Source organism: Mauremys mutica, chromosome 18, assembly GCF_020497125.1.
Source record: "Mauremys mutica isolate MM-2020 ecotype Southern chromosome 18, ASM2049712v1, whole genome shotgun sequence".
NCBI lineage: Eukaryota > Metazoa > Chordata > Testudines > Geoemydidae > Mauremys > Mauremys mutica.
This window is the reverse complement of record NC_059089.1, coordinates 23614456-23633797: the sequence shown is the minus strand read 5'-3', so window position 1 is coordinate 23633797 and position 19342 is coordinate 23614456. Positions and strand designations below refer to the sequence as shown.

Below are 19342 nucleotides of genomic sequence, written 5' to 3'. Positions count from 1 at the left end.
AATGTTCCTTCAAGGCCTCCCTCAGCCAAATAACCCCCCGCATTGAACTCCTCTAATAGTCTCGTGTTCATAACACACAGCACAATACTGAAGAGCAGTGCAGGATCCAGGTGTCTTTCTGACAGAGATGGCTGGCTCACAGGTTACCAGGGCAGTTGAAGAGCAGCTAAAACCTAGTAGGGATGCCTATGGAATGATGGGATTGAGAAACCTGCATCATGTGATGCTGAATCTTTCCCACAGAAGGCATTGCAAACCCTTCCCAAAACACCCTGCGGCCCGTTGAACAGTGGGTGCACTGCTCTCTGTGTAGGAGCTGCTACAAGGAGCACAGTGTGGACATGCAACAGTGGTTTAATTACAGCGGTGGCTGTACATCGACATAACTTAAGTTGACTTAACTTTGTAGCGCAGACATAGCCTAAGAGAGGTGAAGTGATTTGCCTGTCTGTAAAACAGAACTAACAATACTTTCCTACCTCACAGGCATGCTGTGAGGCTCAATATCCGTAAAGCAATTCAAGATCCTTGGATAGAAAGTATTATTACTACATTACTGTCAATGGCATAAATAATTTCTTTTTAAAAGCTTACTCCTTTATCAGGCACAAGTGGGTCTTGATTTTATGGAAGGCCAAGACCATCACCGACAAAAGCATGGATTTTAGCACAACAGTGACCTCAGGGACCCAAATATCTGCGCTTTTTGTCCACTCTTCTCCATGTAAAGCACCAGAAGCAGAGTTCCTTGGCAACTGAGACCCATAAAACAAACACATAATCCTATCTCCACAGACCTGACCCCACAGTGACATTTTTATCTTTGCTACTATGCAGGGGCACATAATGCTCCTCTGAGGGAGCCATTCTAATAGCACATTTCTGCTCTGAAGAAGCTCAAAACCTTCCTCCTCAATGTCCACAAAAGTAAGTAGCTATAGGCGAGGAAAGCATCCAGGGCGCACACAGTAAAATATGTTTTTACAGAGCTATGTTCAAAGCTCCAGTTAAAAATCAAATCAACCAAATCTCAGTAACTAGGACAAAAATAACTTCCTGCAAGACAAATTTTAGGAAACAGCAGAATGCGTGAGCTACATGACAGATCAAGGTGAAGGAAAAATGGTTTACTGTTATTTACGGTACATTCTTTGTAACTTTTTCACTTTTCTCTATTTTACCACTGGGACACTCACTGGTGCACCATGTCATTATTTTAGGCTTTTTGTCTGTCCTCAAGAAAGAAAGCATTTTTCAATCATCTGAACTCAACTAACTGATTCTAAGCAAAGACTAAGCTAAATATCACCAAAGGGAGAAAGGTAATCAGATTTTCAAGTCAGACTACTATTGAATCTATGCAATATAATCACCATCACTATGTTTCCCTGTCTTAAGGATTGTCTACACAAACATTTAGTTCTCAGCAAGCTGGGGTGTAAAACTACTCTGCATTAGCCTGCCAAATGCTATCTATACATGTGGACCCTGCCGATGCACAACAATAGTTTGTCAATGTTTTACCTGCTTTGAACCGGGAGTAGATTAAAAGTGCACCACAGTTAGTGCACGTGACCAGGCTTCACACCGACAGTTAATGCATGGCAGACTAGATTCATACCACCCCAGCTTGCCATGATCTAAATGCTTGTGTAGACAAACCCTTAGAAAAAAAGACAGAAGACACTGCTGAGAATGAACAGATGAAAAAAAACTCATTACATTTTTCGTCTATTTTCTTAATTTTATGTTGTTTCCAGGGCAAGGAACCCCATCAATAGTGGGGGTGTTCGACTTTGATCCCACTGAGTCCCCCAAAATTCTTGTGTTATGACTATTACTAGTAACCTCCTCCTGCCTCCTTTTGGAACTTCTGTTTCCATTTCAACTGAAGTATAGTCAAAAATGGTACAGATTTTATCAGAGTCAGAACATCTTTTTAGTAGTTTCTATCTTAAAGGAGTTGCAGAAGAGAAATCACAAGTCACTCCAAAAGGTGACCATTTACCCCTTTTTTCACAGTTAATACAATCTGCATGTAGAGAGAAGTGAAAGCAAGCTGCTCAGAGTGTACAAAGCTTTTTTGCTGTTCATATGTACCCTGGCATTTTGCCCAGACCTATTTTTAAGCCCATTTACTAGAAATCCCACAAATTAAAGGAAATACGGATAATGTTGTAAGAATCCTTTGGGCCAAATAAAAGCTACACATAATTTTCCTTGTGCATCAGAGTAAGATCCTTAACCACAAAAACCAGATTTCCCCAAAGCTCTTTTGCAACAGTGAGAGAATCTTGTTTTGTAAAAAGTTGCTTTGATTCACTACAGGATTACAAGGAATAATGGCAGACACCACCGCTTAGTTCAATATGCCTTTAAGCTAAAACTGTAAAAGGTAATTACTGTTATGAAACAGAAAGGTGCTAAGAGAACACAAATAAGCTAAATATCTATAGTTCATGAATGGTTATTGTTAATCACAGTGAGACATGCAGAATGGGCTCATACAGAAAAGCTTTAAAATAGTTATTGCAGTATTTTCCTCCACACAGGAGACTGCCACGTATTTTTATTTTCTAGTTTCTTTCAAAATGTAAGTTAAAATTGTTCATAAAAGCCCAACAAGCACTAGTTAAAGTCTGCAATGGCACAACAACATTCTGTACCTGCTTCCCTCATACTGCTCAGCACAGTCCACTCCAGCATTCCTTGCTATTCCAGTGCTGAGAAAACATGAAAAAATTGTACCAAATATTCTTCTGTTTTGACTTTCTACCCACATGGCAAATAATGAGACCACTAAATTCATTTCACTTGTACATAAAACCAGGACTTTAAGTCAGGCACGTCTCTGATGGAACCTCTTGCATTAACCAGTTCATTAAGTGAATACTGGGTTGTACCAATAACCTCTTTTGTTTCTTCCCAGTAGCTACACCATAATACCTGCCGCCTCCTTACTGGGTCTAAGTCATAGTGTTGGGGCTTGGTTCACTGCCACTACTTGCCTTGCAGTCAGCTGAAGACACTAATCCACAAGCAGTAGTTATAGTAAAATATAAAAGGAGAACTGTGCACAATGGTGGCTATTATGACAAGTCTAGATGTCATACAGTGATGTGTCACTGCATCATCGTGCTGTGACTGGATGCAGTAAAAAGAACGTGGAGAAAAAAAATGATCTGAAGAACTTATCTGCAAAAGAGGCTAGTTCCTGGTGCTCCCCACCCCAATTTCTACAAAATGCCCTCATTTGGATTTACGCAGTGTTGTTGTAGCTGTGTTGGTCCCAAGGTATGAGAGATACAAAGTGGGTGAGGTAATATTGTTTAATTGGACCAACTTCTGTCGGTGAGAGAGACAAGCTTTCGAGCTTACACAGAGCTCTTCTTCACATCTTTATGTAAGAGATAAAACTTTATTAGTCACTAACGTAAGTTTGATACTGCATTAAGAAAAATAATTCTATTAGTTCTATTAAAAAAAACACCCTTTGAATCTCTAGCACATGAAAGTCCAGTGATAAGAAACGACCACCAGTCTAAATACCATTATACTACATTCTATGCAAGAATTGGCCAGGGCTGGCTTATGTTTAATTAAGGATATGATTTGGTCATGGAGGTCATGGATTCCATAACTTTAACAGATCTCCATGGCTGGCTTCAGCCCTGCCGTGACCATACCCTGATTTTGTACGTTTTTACCACGACTGCCCCGTGAATTTTGCCTAATTTTATCATGACAAAATCGTATCCATATGTATAATAGAACAGTTCTACTGAACCTTGTGACTCTAGTAGGATATAAACATATACAAGGAGGCACAGAAACATTTGGAGCAGCTGCAAAACAGCTTAATGATATCTATGTAGAGCCCCATGCATGTTCAAACATGGTCTCTGCCCCAAAGGATTTTCAGACTAACTTATAGGCCCAGGGTGACCCACCCATCCCGAACTGGGTGGGGCGATCCCAAAATGCAGAGTTCACGTCCTGGTCCCAGAGGACAGCATTTGTCCCGGACTCAGGGCCGGCTCCAGAGCCCAGCGGGGCAAGCACCCGCCTGGGGCGGCCCTTTCCCGGGGGGGCGGCAGGCTGGGCCGGCGGACCTGCCGCAGTCATGCCTGCGGGAGGTCCACCGGAGCCCCGGGAGCAGCGGACCTGCCGCAGGCATGACTGCGGAGGGGACGCTCGGCCGGCGGCTCCAGTGGACCTCCTGCAGCATGACTGCGGACGGTTCGTTGGTCCCGCGGCTCGGCTGGACCTCCCGCAGGCATGACTGCGGCAGCTCAACCGGAGCCGCCGGACCAGCGAACCGCCCGCAGCTGCGGGAGGTCCAGCCGAGCCGCGCGACCAGCGGACCCTCCGCAGTCATGCCCGCGGGAGGTCCGCTGCTCCCGCGGCTCGGGGGCGCCTCCCGGGCATGACTGCTTGGGGCGGCCAAATTTGTAGAGCCGCCCCTGCCCGGACTTCCTGCGGTACCGGGCCGCACCTGCCCAAGGCTCAGGAGCAGTGGCAAGCCTCTTCCCGGTGTGTGTGTGTGGGGGGAGGGGGCTGAGGTGGGCCTTAGCCCCACCTTTCCACAAGACCCCCTCACCCAAGATCTCGCCTCCTGGCCAGGCCAGAAGCCGGAGCCAGGCACTAGTAAGAGCTGCCCAGGGAGCGGGCCAGAGGCCGTACAGGGCAGGTGGAGTGGCCTGGGCTCCCTGAGTAGCTCTTATCATGGCCCAGCTCCGGCTTCCAGCCTGGCCAAAGGGCAGGACTCCTGCATGTATCCCGCTTTTGCCTTTTGAAAAGGTGGTCTATGTAGGCCACACTCTTCTTGCCGTATTCATGTGAATAGTCTCACTGGGAATGTCTACTCTGCAACATAAGCCCAAGATTAGTTTGACTCGAGTCAGTTGACCGTGTTATGGAACTCTGGGCTTGAGCATCTACCGGTACATTGTATTTTAACCCTATGTTAAGACTTTTCCTAACCCATGCTTGAACCTAGGGCTCTGGTGTCCACCTTGCAGTGTGCAGACCTGAGTCAAAGTAACCATATCCCAAAGTTCCCCCTAAAAATGGCCTCTCTAGCCCTAGGACCATGGTGCACTGTGGGAAAACTTTGCTGCCCACCCTGCACATTACCAGAAAGCAGCTTGCTTTGCAAAAGGCTTGATCGGTTTGCTGTCCATTGCAAACCCAAGGGGCTCTCTGACAGTGTGTTTGCAGACTGATGATCAGAAGAGAATGAGTTAACGCTGACCTGAGCTGCTGCCATTTGCAAAGGGCGGGCATGACTTCCATTTTCAATAGAGTAGATTGCAGATTATTGGAATAAACAGGACTGAGGAAGCTGTCCCAAGGAATTGTAGGATACTTCCTGCTGACCCCTGGGACCTGAGTCTAGTGAGGCTGCACCTATGCTGCAAAGCAATAGGGCTCGGAGCTTGCGTCCCAGCTTAACTCGAGCTCAGACCCTACACTTCTGCAGAGTCCTGGGACTCTGGGCCCAAGCCCTGGGTTAGCACAATTGCAGTGTAGACGTAAGGTGGGTTAGTCTTGAGCCCAAACTCAAGGCTGGGCTTACATTGCAGTGCAGACACACCCACCGACTAGTTGAGTAAGTGACCAGGATTCTGCTCTAATTTAAGACATATCTTGACAAGAGAGGAGGGTAATAGTAGTAAGGTCACATGGTTGCTTCCGTTTGTAATGCACATGTACAAGTCAGGTGAGTTCTGATCCTGCTTCAAACACAGTATACCTCATAATAAGTCCAAACTTATCACCTACAGGGTTTGGCTTTACTTGTTTTTAAACAAACAAAACAAACCCCAGACTAAATCTTTTCCTGATGCTGGCTGCTCCTAAGGAATTCCTCCAGGACCTCCTCCATCCCAGTCCCTCATTCCCTCTGTTTAAGGCAGAGTCCCCAACCACTCTTACAATCTGACTGGATTTTACAAGATCTACCTACTAGTAAGTCAACTGAGCTCTAGTCCTTCAGCTCAACAGAGGAGTCTTGCATTCCATGACACCCTATAGCAGGGTGGCAGTTCCAAGGCCACTATTTCAAAGCTTTAACCACATCTACCTCAAGGAATCTTCAGTATGGAGTTATCCCTTCTTACTGTTTCTCATAAAATAAAGATGGCTGCAACTCCCTGATAAGTAAATTACAATAAACATTTGCACCAGGGACTTTAGAAATATATTTTAACACAATGGCCATAGTTTTAAAATATTCAAAGATCCTATCAAATCAACTGAGCAATACCTATAGTAAGTTTTGGTAAGTTTTAAGGAGAGATTAGCAACCAGCTACATGTGTCAGCAAACGCTATAATTGTGGTTAGCTCCCCTGGACTGTGGGGATAAGGAAAGGGGCTGTTTTTCAAATGAATATGATACAAAATGAAGCAATCATCATTACACATGGATCCCTCTTCGCTGTGGTTCGTCCCCAACCGTCACTTACTAGGTCTCCCTTACATTCATTTAAACTTCCCTTTAAAAAAGTAAAATAATTATAGAGGGGATTAAAGAGTTTTTCTACTCTACAAAATGCACCAATCCAAACAGGTAAACATGTCACTCTGGGACCCTTTCCAAGATTTATAGGTTTTGCTTGAACAGCAAATGTTTTTTCCTGCCTGGGAAAATATTTAAACCACTAAACTTGTGAAGCCAAGTCCGTTTACTCCTATTTTATGTTGCTTCTCACATGGAATCTAACGAGCAATTTAAACAGTGGAGTAAGAATTCAGTGCCGGTCAGCTAGACCAACATGTGTCTCAAGTGAACAAACAAGCAATTTTGTTCTAGCTTGCTGATCTTCCAGCCATGATCCTGTTTATTTGGAATACAGATTATCCAGGCAGATAACACAAGACAGTGGTAGCCCTCTTTCCCCTGCCCTCTCTCAAACATACATTTTTAGGTCCTCAGGCCAATAGGACAACCAGCCTCAAAAGTAAGAGGGAACGGTGTGTGGGGTTCCTCAGAACTAAGTGCTTTCTCTGAACTATGTGATGGACAAATGGGATTGCTAAGAACAAAACCCAAAAGGCAAACATCAGCTGCTTGAACCCATTTTTCTCCCCATAACGGCCTTAAATTTGATAGAACCATGAAACTGACATCTCATTTCAAAGCCAGAGAGTATAAAGGTATTCAGTAAAAATTGAAAGATCTTTCATTCGTCATCCAATCAACAGCTTTTAGTAGCCAATACTCAAATTATTGTATTTCAGCACCGTAACATCTTACCATGCCCATATTATTAACACCAAAAAAGGCCTTATTTCCTATTTGCTAGAATGTATGCCTTGCTTGTCAAATTGCTGGCGCACATGACAAATCCTATTTTCCTACTGGAGCAGACCAATGGTTGTCCAAGCCCAGTAATCCTATGTTCAACAGCAATCAATAATTGAAGCTTCCAAAGAAGGTGAAAAAGCAATCTTAATGGCTATGGCTAGTTGTTAGGATATAGTATACTGGAAGTAGGCGTAGTTACTTTTGAAATCTGTGAGATCAGAGTATGCTATAAGGTATGCAATTTTACTATCCTATTATATAGTAGGAAGAATAGCTACACAAATATTATTGATCATAAAATTCTCCTATTCCTTTCTCAGTCCAACCACTGACTCCGATTACCTGCATCAGTGAGTTCCACAGATACACTACCTGTGCATGAAAACATTTATTTCCTTTAATTTGATTTTTATTTACTGCCCATTAACCTAGAGTACATTTTGGTCTTTTATTATGGGACAGTCTGAAAGGGGGAGACTGAACAATGACAAATGTACTTTTGATTTGGAATAGGTCATGCCATTGGACTGACTGATTAGAATCAGATTTGAAGCTGCTAAGCAGATGCTGCTTCTAACTCTTTAGTACAAAATGGTCCTCAGCGCAAAATTCAATACAATTAGAACAAGCTCAGACAGATTCTGAATATTCACTTCATGAGAAAAACATAAGCTCAGGACACATAGCCTAAATTATTTTGCATCCCTAGAAAGAGCACAACTTCTAAACCAGGGTTGAGATGATATCCATTTTAATCTTAACTTCTCCTGTGACATGACCAGGGCTTTTCTTTATGAAGATGTTCTCATTTTCTCTTAACTGTCAGAAAAAAGAATATGTATTCCTAGTAGTATGCAATTACTCCTATACTGGGATTTTCTTATGGGCACTTTCATTTATGCAAGGGCAGCCTATTTTAACATTGATCATTTCATAAATGTACCAGGGAGTCTAGTCTAGTCTAGTGGTTGTAGCAGAGACTAAGAGTCAGGACTCCTGTGTTCAACCCCCTGCTGACACTGACTCTCTGACTTCAACAAGCATTGGAGTGCATCCTATGTGACCTTATGCAAATCACTTCACTGTGCCTCGATTTACCCATTTCTAAAATAGTGACCTACCTCAGAGAGCTGCTTGGCTTTAATTTATTAAAGGTGATGACACATTTTGAGATCCTTAGATCGAGAGGCAAAGAATTTTAATTGGGTTAATGAAGGAAGGGTAAAGCCTGGATGCAAGGAACCTTTCACCACAAAAGAAACCATTATCACTGCAAAAAACAGAAGTAGGAGTGATTTGTCTCTTTTATTTATTTTTTTAAATCTTCCTGGCCAGTTAAACAAGACCCATTGCAATTGTGAAATCCAGGAAAGTTTGCTGCAACACTGTGTAATACTTACAAGGCAATTAGCCAAAAAAAAACCAACCCACAAAAATAAGTTTTTTTGCCACACAATTCTTACCACTTATTATTAACCCACTTCTTAAGAAAGTCTGCTGAAATAGGTTCCAAAGCTGAGACATGTCAGCTTGGCAGAAGGAATGGAAAAAAGAAATAGCAGCATTTCTAGCATATGGTGAGAAAGATCCTCAGCTGGTGTACATCACAATAGCTTCTTTCAGCATAGCTCCATTAATTTACATCAGCTAAGGATATGTCTGAAATGTAGGTCAGCTCCTCACAGTCTTCTCCAGCAATGGTAAGAGACATTGATGATTTCCCTGGTCCCCTCTGCATTTTTATACTCTCGGTCATGGACGTTGAATTGTCTTGCTGGTGCAGGCGACCTTTTCATCTCTCGTTCCCCCAACATCTTTCTTAAAGGCTTCTTCGTGGAAACTCTGGCTTAGATGTGTCAACTTCCACCACTAAACTTGACTTTTGTAGCACTTGACTCTGTAGCTTTCTAAATAAGTCACAGCAAAAACAAGATGACAACTAGTGTCTTCTGGGCAATGTTTAGGAAGAATAATGGAACTGTTAGATTCCATATTTAGTTGTAAAACAAGTAAAACTTGTTTTAATGTTATAAACTTACATCCCCTTATGTTTCATTTACGCAGCACCTTTCTTTTGAGGATGTCAAAGTGGTTTAGAAACAATAATTAAGCCTCACTAACCCTCTGGGAAGTAGGTATCCACCTAAGGATAAAATCGAGGCAGAGAGTGGTTAAGTAATTTATCCAAGGTCACACCCTGAATCAGAGTCATGACTGAAACTCTCATTCCCTTATTCTGAGTTAATAAGTAAATACATACATTAATAATAAAGGTTTCAAATAATATTTCCATTAAATCACTCCTCCCACCCACACACATCACCTTTTGGGAACTTGGGGGATAATAATAAGGCTACCAATAATGCTGCAAGTATCCAAAGAATTACAAAAGAAGAAAACAGACTGCTAAGTTGAAAGGGAGTCAAGTGTTTGCATGGTGTTAATTGAGAAATGAATCCAGCTTTAAATATAGTAAATGGGAGACTATTCTGAATCACCTCTTGAATTTTTTAATGCTACTCCTGGGAGCACTGAAGGTAAATATGTTAATTTGACTTCAATCATGGTTTAGGAAAAAAAGCACACTGTATTAGTTTAGGGTACCACATCTTAAAACTATTCATGCATTTCTGCATATTTTATACTCAGCAAATAAAGTTCCAAGGAGGCTGTGAAATTATTCTGAGTAAGCAATAATGAGGTGTGTATTATATAAACCTCATACTAATGGTAATTTATTATTAAAATTTAAAAATTATAGCAGCCACATTGCAAAAAGAGTCCTACAGCAATTTTTCTTCTTTTAAGAGGGAAGGGAACATTTGTAGGACTGAAGTCTGAGGTACCACCAGTTTTATACATTCTACAGACAGTAACCATTTACTAGAGCTATACTACACATCCTTCTGGAAAACCTTATTCTTTGACAATTCTGTAATTAACTCTTCCCAAGTACACCACCATTTCTATGATAGCTACAGTGAGGAGTCATGTCCACCTGTTTATTACATAGTACCCGGACAGAGAAATTGCCTTGGTTTCAACTGAAGTTTGTAGCCACAATACAGTTCACAGACTGATATTTCAAGGAAATGTATTTCCCAACATAGATTAGGAAGCAGAAAAATCAACAGTGCTACAAATTTGTATTTCTCACATTGTTTTAAGAGCTATCAGACCCTTGAATTCTTTCAGTGAAGATACTCACTTTTTTGGTATCTCAACTAAGTTGAAAGGAGGACAGAAATCAGAAAAGGAAATGACATAGCATATTTTTGTGCATCCTGGCCAATGCGATTGCTCTCTACAGCATGCTCTTTAGTGCTTTTTCCAGTTCAGAGAATAACATGGTATGCTGGTACAAGGTAGGGTGACCAGATAGCAAATGTAAAAAATTGGGATGGGGGTAGGGGGGTAATAGGTGCCTATTTAAGAAAAAGCCCCCAAAATCGGGACTGTCCATATAAAATCGGGACATCTGGTCACCGTAGTACTAGGTGCCTGACACCACTTAAAAAAACTCAACCACCAACAACCTCCAAAATAAGACATTATATAAAAACTCAGTAACTTGAGCGATAGTCTCCCACAGGTAGCAGTGGAAGCACCATTCCATAGTCTAACAGACCTCATTATTTGGAAATTCTTCCTATTTAACAAAATCAAAAATGTAGGCTGGAAAACGTTATCATGTTACTCCTTCCTTTATTTGCCTTGGACCATCCCAAGGAATTTCTTGCCCTACTTGGTGTAAGAACCTTTCCAATACTAACAGATTGTTATGTCACCCCCACAATGTGACACTAAGTTATATATATTCAGTTCTTTAATCTTTTCTTGTAAGTCAGTGGTTTCCAGACCCTCAACCCATTTTGTTATTCTTCTCTACAGTACTTCTCAGTTCAAGTGGCATCTTTTTCATATTGATATGCTCATCATTGCTTACTGTATAGATGGAGCCACAGAAATGTCTACCACTCTCTCTCTTACGTGCCTCTGGTGTCCACTGATGTATGTTAGTCTACTTACAAATCTGGGGAAATAGACTTCAGGTGTCAAAGAACTATAGAAGAGGGGTTCACTTCAAAGGTTATAGGAGAAGTAGTACCCCAAATTTCTATGTCAGATATATAAAATAGCATTCAAGTACATTATCTGAAAGATACAGAAATATCACTTTGATACATTTTATAATAGTTAGTGTCATGATCTTGGGAATCTGTCTATGCCTACTGGAAAACAATCACAACTGTACATACAAAATGATGGAGTCTAAATTAGCTATCACTATTCAAGAAAGATCTTGGAGTCACTGTGGACAGTTCTCTAAAAACATCTGCTCGATGTGCAGAGGCAGTCAAAAGAGCGAACAGAATGTTAGGAACCATTAGGAAAGGGATAGATAATAAGACAGAAAATATCATAATGCCACTCTATAAACCCATGGTATACCCATCAATACTGCATAAAGTTCTGGTCACCCCATCTCAAAGAGATATATAGAATTAGAAAAACTACAGAGAAGGGCAACAAAAATTATTAGGGTATGGAACAGTTTCCATATGGGGAGAAATTAAAAAGACTTGGACCGTTCAGCTTAGAAAAGAGACAACTAAGGGAGGATATGATAGAGGTCTATAAACTCATGAATGGGATGGAGAAAGTGAACAGCGAAGAGTTATTTATCTCTTCACATAACACAAAAACCAGGGGTCACACAATGAAATTAACAGGCAGCAGGTTTAAAACATAAGAAAGTATGTCTCATACAAAGCACAGTCAACCTATGGAACTCACTCCCAGGGGATGTTGTGAAGGCCAAAAGTATAAGTGGATTCAAAAAAGAAGTAGATAAATTCATGGAGGATAGGTCCATCAATGGCTATTAGCCAGAAGCTGGGACTGGATGACAGGGGATGGATCACTTGATGACTGGTATGTTTGTTCCCTCTGAAGCCTCTGGCACTGGCCATTGTCAGAAGACAGGATACTGGGCTAGAAGGACAATTGGTCAGAGTTCCCAGTATGGTCATTCTTATGTCCAACTTATTTGCAGTATTGTTGTAGCCGTGTTGGTCCCAGACTATGAAAAAGACAAGGTAGGTGAGGTAATATCTTTTATCGGAACAACTTCTGTTGATGGAAGGTACACTCTGCTTCTTTCCCCAGATCTGAAGAAGGGCTCTGAGTAACTCAAAGGCTTGTACCTTCTAGCAACAGAAGCTGGTCTAATATAACATATTACCTCACCTACCTTGTCTCGCTCTATGCATAACTTATAAATTCTGGTTGATGTGATTGAAGTATCCCAGAATACCTCGGTATATGTGAAATCAGCTATGTGCTGTCAAGGCTGTGTCTTGCATTCCCCAGACCAGGAAAAATAGAGTCATCAAGGTTAATGACTGAACTATGACCACTGAACAATGGGTATGCTAAGGAGTTTTGCCCGTGGTGGGAAACCAGTTCAATCAAGTTTTGCCTGCAGGGCTGGGGTCAGAAGAGTGGAAAATCCCTGAACAAGAGGACAAGGAACCAAGGTATTGATGCTAGCAGAACCCGTTTTTAAAAGATTTTAAAAAGATTCAGATTTGAACACATCTGTTTTTCTCCCATGGTCAAATCTTCTCGCAAACAGAAAGATGGTTCTGGATTGACTGGGTGGCTAGTCCTGGAAATGACCAGATTGGAAGATATCTTGGGACCTTTCCTGGCAACCATTACAAATTGGAGTCCTTAGGTGCCACTGTAATAGAAATAAACAACACGGACATATTGTTTGGCTTATTTTTCCCTTGTATTCATCTTTTGTTACGAATCTAAAGGAGCCTCTGGAGGGTATGTTAAAAATCCATATCTTACAAACATGTAAAAAAAATGTAGTTGCATCAGTGAATATCAGGAACTGCTTAAAGGACCCATAGCAATGTTATAAGGCTACACATTTAATCTACTAAAGGCTCCATCCTGCAGTTCTCACACACAAAGCACTAACTGAGCACATTATGGATTAACTTCTCTACATGTTTCTTTAAGAAAAATAGAACACTCAACCAGCTTGGATGCAATGCAAATCTATTTAAAAAGGCAATTCTTGTAAGTCAGGGATCAGCAACCTTTGGCATGCGGCTCACCAGAGTAAGCACCCTGGCGGGCTGGGCTGGTTTGTTTACCTGCCGTGTCCGCAGCTTTGGCCGATCACGGCTCCCAATGGCCGCGGTTTGCTGTCTCAGGCCAACGGGGTGGCGGGAAGCAGCGGCCAGCACATCCCTCAGCCCGCGCCGCTTCCCGCCGCCCCCATTGGCCTGGGATGGCAAACCATGGCCAGTGGGAGCCGTGATCGGCTGAATCTGCAGACGCATCAGGTAAACAAACTGTCCCAGCCTGCCAGGGTGCTTACCCTGGCGAGCCACGTGCCAAAGGTTGCCGATCACTGTTGTAAGTAATAGAATTTTGAAATTTCGTTAAAAAAAATAATGTTCCTATGCCAAAGTTCAGCCCAGAACAGGAGTAATATGGGTACATTAATACACTGAAATAGAAGAATTTCAGGAAAAACATCCTTAGGTTAAGATCTATTTGATCGTGGAATAGTCTCCAACAGTGATGAAAACCTTACAGCATTTAACAGACAGGACAGAGCATTGGAAAATTTACTACAGGGCAGGGGGACATACTAGGTCACCTAGAGTCTCTCTCTTCGCTGCTTTTAACTTTATGATTTAGAACAGAGATATTAAAGACCCTAGTTTCTTACTGGTTTCCAAGAAACATTTATATTATTTACAGAAATAGACCTATGCAGAGGAAAAACTAGTTACAATTGATAGAAAATGTTCGGTATTACATAAGAAACTATTAAACAAAAACATTGGTGAGGAGTTTTAAAGTTGAGACGGTAAAAGATCACATCTCTTTGTATAATCAGATTCAGAACTGTTCAAACTGGGCAACGTACCTTAGCTTCCCAGAACAAGTCTGATGGAGTCTGATGGAAAGGGGACCAAAAGGAAGCTGGACTGTCTTGTAAGGCCAGCTACTTAGCATGGCACTGTGACCTTTTTGTAAGTGCACTAAGTGCACCCACTCAGAAGGAAATTCAACTTTAGAGAACTTCTGCTTCTCAACTGAGAGGAACACTGTTTTCTACTCCAATTTTCTGCTGCATCTTCATGTCTGATAAATCTGGTCATTATGTGTCCCAAAAAGGTGGAAGTGAACGGTAGAACAAGCTGCTGAATCAAAAGCAGAAGGCTTCCCTTTACAGTAGGGAAAACAACACTTCTACAAACCATCATGAAAATGGCAATTAAGTTACCTTTCAAGAGGGTTTTTTCACATCTCAACTCACTTGGATCTCAACTCCTTGCAACCTCATCACCACACCCTCTGGTGCTTGGAAAGAGACTGCTTTTGAGAAACAAGAACCAGCATGCCAGGAGGTAAATTGGAGAATCATTCACTCCAGGAGAGGATCTCCATACAGCAAAATATCATTGCTACTGTACACTGAATTTTTTCAGAGCTTCAGCCAGTAGACTCCCATTTTCTAATACCAAATGCAGTTTACCTTTGAAGGGGGATATGTTTTTATATATTCCAATTTAGCCTGACAACCTCTCTTATGCTGTTACAGAGAAGCATTAGAATGATTTACATGGGGGAAGAAGAGAATCAAGATCTTAACAGTATCACTGCACTTGACATTACAGACTTCAGCCTGCCAATGAAAATGGAATTAGACCAGCACCATCACCACTGTTCATTTCATTGGATAAATCTACACAATCTGAACTATTGTAGAAACCCATTGTACTCCAGGCTATTCTATACATCACAGAGCTTAAAAACATTTGCTATCTTTCTCATTTCTAGAGGGAGATGAAACAGACATATTTATATTAGAGTTTGAAATGCAGAAAACTACCATTCTAATTCTCATGCCATTCCCTTGATATTTTTTCCCAGAAGGAAAAACAGAAGATGCTTTCCAGAAGCAGAGGATTTCAGCAGCTAATTTTACTATCACTTATGGTCAACTTTATGACTAAGATTTCATGCTGACTATATTAATCCTGTCAAATTTCAGAGAGCAAGAGAAACGATACTGTATATTTTATGGCTGCAATAACTTCTAAGCCATTAGACATGCATGCTGACATGAAAGTAATCAAACTGATTTTTCCCCATTACAATGAAGAATTTTGTATGAGCAAATAGTCTTTCTGGCACAGGACTGAAAACCCCAAGAACCTTGCACTCAACTCAGGAAATTAGGAAATCACCACAAGGCATAGCTCAGAAATTTGGGCATTCTGCTTACTCACATGTTATTTTCACTAAAGCAGAAAGGAACATATTAGTCAATCAAATGATCAACAAAAGACAATGCAAGGAATAATTTGAGGTTTACAAAGAAATGCAGACATTACAGAAGATGCCATTGTTTTTCCAGGATCAAGGGCTCCATTATTCCTCTTATCTAGAAAGAGGCAATGATCTCCTTATACAATATAGCAACTCATCCTCTGCATTTAAAAATAAAAGTACTTCACTATCAGAAGGGGAATAAGATCAAATGGAGAAGGGGATAAAGTTTATGACACAGAATTCATTCCAGCTAGGAGCTCTCCTCAAGAGCCTATGCTGCACTTTTGCTGAGTGACCTAGAAGTATAAGTGGACACATGGGTGTGAACTTATGGAGAGCTCAAGCTGGGGGACTGATCTCACACTTTCCAGAGGTCCTGACACAGATAGGTTCCTATGCGGAACATGGTCAGTTAACTAGTTCTTCAGTATTGCAGGATTAGGCTGCCACTGTCATCCCAATAGATTCTGCAGCTCTGAATCAGCTGCCTGCATAAAAGTAATTTTTTGCACTGGAAAACAACGTCAGAGGCAGCTTATTCCCAAGGTTTGGAGGAGGACTTCGATCTACAATTTAAAAAACCTCCCACACAAACAAAGGGAGACGGGGTAGCCATCGGAAGTGAAAAACTAAATCATGTTCCAGGATGAAGAACCCTCCCCTTTGGGAAGTCATCTTTCAGCCACCTGCGCTATTTCAAACATGGTCTCCTTAAAACACAGAGTTTGTGTCTAGTATCAGTATCAAAGGTCAGCAGTAAATTAGAGAGACTTTTAGGTCAAAAGTTCAGTTGAGAAAGGAAGCTTAGTTTTCAACTTGACCTTTCCTCCACTCTTCCAAGCTTGACAGAATAAATGCTGAAGTGGTACTTTTAGCTTCGGATCCTGGTACTCTTGTCCATTAACCTGCAGACAGAGCCAGCAATCTGTACTACTAGAACGTTCTCCTCTTCAGCATCCTCATTTTTCTGCCAGAGCTAGGTGAATGGCTCACAAAGTGTAAGAACCTGCTGCAATTCATTTTGTATGTTTAAGATGGTATCTTCTTCCGGTCTTATAACTATAAAGACATTTTAAAAAGTCATTACTGCGCTTAGCATTTTGAAATCTTACAGAAAAGTTTGCATAGATTTATAACTAGTGGAGTATATAAAAATGTAAACCTGTTTTGAATATCTTCTTGGACTCAACCAATTTAAAAAAAATATTTTAAAATGAATTTTGAAATGGGGGAAATTTTGAACTCTAGCCTTTCTTACTATACTAATAAAGTCCACCCAGATTTGGAGACTGGTACACACTTCTCCAGAACCTCCTTTTTACCCTGGTTCAGCATTCCTGCTTGTTCTTTGCTTCCATCTATTTTTCTTCTCTTTTAGCTCTATTATTGGGACATGATTCAATATCAAACATTTTGTGGCTTCACCACCCTCTGATTTCAACGAGAAGGAGGATCTCTAACCACTGATTGTGAGGGATTTTTTAATTGTCTTGCCACTTATTTCTGTACTTTGAGCTTTCACAATTAAAAAAGTTTAAATAGCTCCACTATTACACTGAGGCATCATGTTAAAACTGTATGAAGCATCTGCATGACTGGAGTCCAGTATAATAAAATGTACTTAATGTTGTCTAAAATCTTGTTTGCATTAGTCTATAATGGCAACATTATTCAACAGTGTCATTTCTTACGCAAACAAACTTTGAAGGTGTCTTAAAGGCACAAAAATGAGGAAATTGGGATTCAAGGCTGAAACTTTAACCTTAATTCACCTTATTGTGTTTGGGAATTCAAGAATTTCCAAATGGTATCTAGGAATATTGTAAACTTCGGGTCAGGGGACTGAACTCATGGAGTTTTAGCCTTTGGTTTCCTTGCATTTGCCAGCAGCTTAATTATAAGTAATTTAAAAACAACAGTGGTCTGATAATCATAGTACATTCAGGATTGGACCTCTAGTCCAGTAAAGTCCATTACAAACACCCACTCACATTATCTACCTAATTTTTTTTAAAGGTCATTTTAAAGCTTACTGTTCATGGAGCACCTTTAAAGCTCTTTTAAACTGGGCAAAAAGCAGTTAATGAAAAAGTGGTATATATAGATTGGTGTCATTAAAAAAGTTGCATTAAAAAAAACAAAGTGCCTAAATAAGGCCTCTTCCAACCAAACCAAAGCACAGTGTATTCTTTTTACAATCCACAGTAAACAGAGCTGGCCTATAAGCCAACAATATACCAACACTTACCAAACTATTACAATCAGTAGTATTTGTGATGTATAAACAGCCCACCTTCGGAAAAAAAAGGTCATCTAATATACAAAGTCTAAAACATTTACTTGTATCAACCTCTGGCCAGTTCTACTTTTCAAACAAAGATCACAAGTCAGCACATGACGTACGATATCCAGTCAAAAATTAATTTCACCTGAACTTGTAGACCCTTCAGTTACCAAGAAGTAAAGAGCACAATTTGCATAATCTTGAGTAGACACAACTGGACACCTGATTGTTGAAACATGGCAATTGTTTTGGGAACACTGCTATAAGAGCATTCCCAGATACTAGAACTGATTTTGACATAAATTATTTCAAGAGATAATCATGTTATTTATCAAAGAATCATTGGAGCAGAATTATCTCAAAACTACTTGAAAGTAGTTACACAAAACACCAAAATTCATAGTTTTGCAAGTGTATCAGAAGTCTCCTGAGAGAGGCAGTGAACAATATCAATGAGTTTCTCATGACCTTACAGCGATTGCCATGACAACACAGTCTCAATCCTCCAAACATGGATATTCATTTGCACTAGTGTGATTTAGAATAATTAGAGTGAGATTCTCTGAGCTCGGGAGACAAGGAGTGACAAAGCAAATGGAGACGGTAATGCTGTACAATGGTTCACGAGAGCAACGTCTGAATTTCGAAGGCTGAGGAAAGCAGTCCCAAATTTAAATGTAAAGAGAAGAGAAAAAAAAACACTCTTCAGAGCTGTGTGACCTAATTCATTAAACACAATGTCAGTTAGAAAAGCTTTTAAATAAAACATTAAGCTAGAGATAATTTTAAACCTTGTGGATTTTATTTTACTCAATTATTTTCTAATGCTTCAAGAATAACTTCAAGAATAAATATTAAAAAACCCACAACCAAGGGTTTCATCTAATTCTTTGCAAAAGAAATGAAGACATTTTATACTAAACAAAATATCCCCACTATGCCAGACATGAGATCATTTTTTCTTGAAACTTTATTTTCTATAAGTCGAAGGAAATTCTTCGAGGTTTTAATACCTTCTTTGGGCTGAACTTTAATTGTCCATTTGGAGGTTAGTTTCTTAAGTAAAGATTTATGAACTCCTAACTACTTTTCTGTGCTGTTTAGAAACAAAGTGGTATATACTGTCCATTAGATTCAGAGCAAGGGAGTAGAATGTGCGACTCCCATTAGAAGACCAGTTGAAGAACAGCTCACAGGGTGGGGTCGGGGTACCACTGCAGAATTTCCCTGAATTTGTGCAAAGACCCATATTTCCATGTCACAGTCATTCATAGTGGAACCTATGGCAGTCGTCCTGTTAATTTAACTGCAATTTTCATACAACTACAAATAACACATTGACTTCAATGGTGAAATATATATTTTTTTCTTGATTTA

At 40.5% G+C, this 19342-nt stretch overlaps 1 protein-coding gene across 4 annotated transcripts in view; it reads right to left on the bottom strand.

Annotated features, from left to right (window-relative positions):
- The window catches only part of NACC2 (NACC family member 2), a 78037-nt gene that overhangs the window by 37913 nt on the left and 20782 nt on the right, over window positions 1-19342 (bottom strand). The window contains exon 1 of one of the 4 annotated variants that reach the window (XM_044992885.1): window positions 2947-3078. The exons of 1 other annotated variant lie outside the window; for it this stretch is intronic. The gene's annotated coding sequence lies outside the window, so the exon portion shown is untranslated. Of the gene's footprint in view, window positions 1-2946; window positions 3079-19342 lie in introns of those variants that run through there. 2 more of the 4 variants (XM_044992888.1, XM_044992886.1) reach the window with 2 other exon arrangements.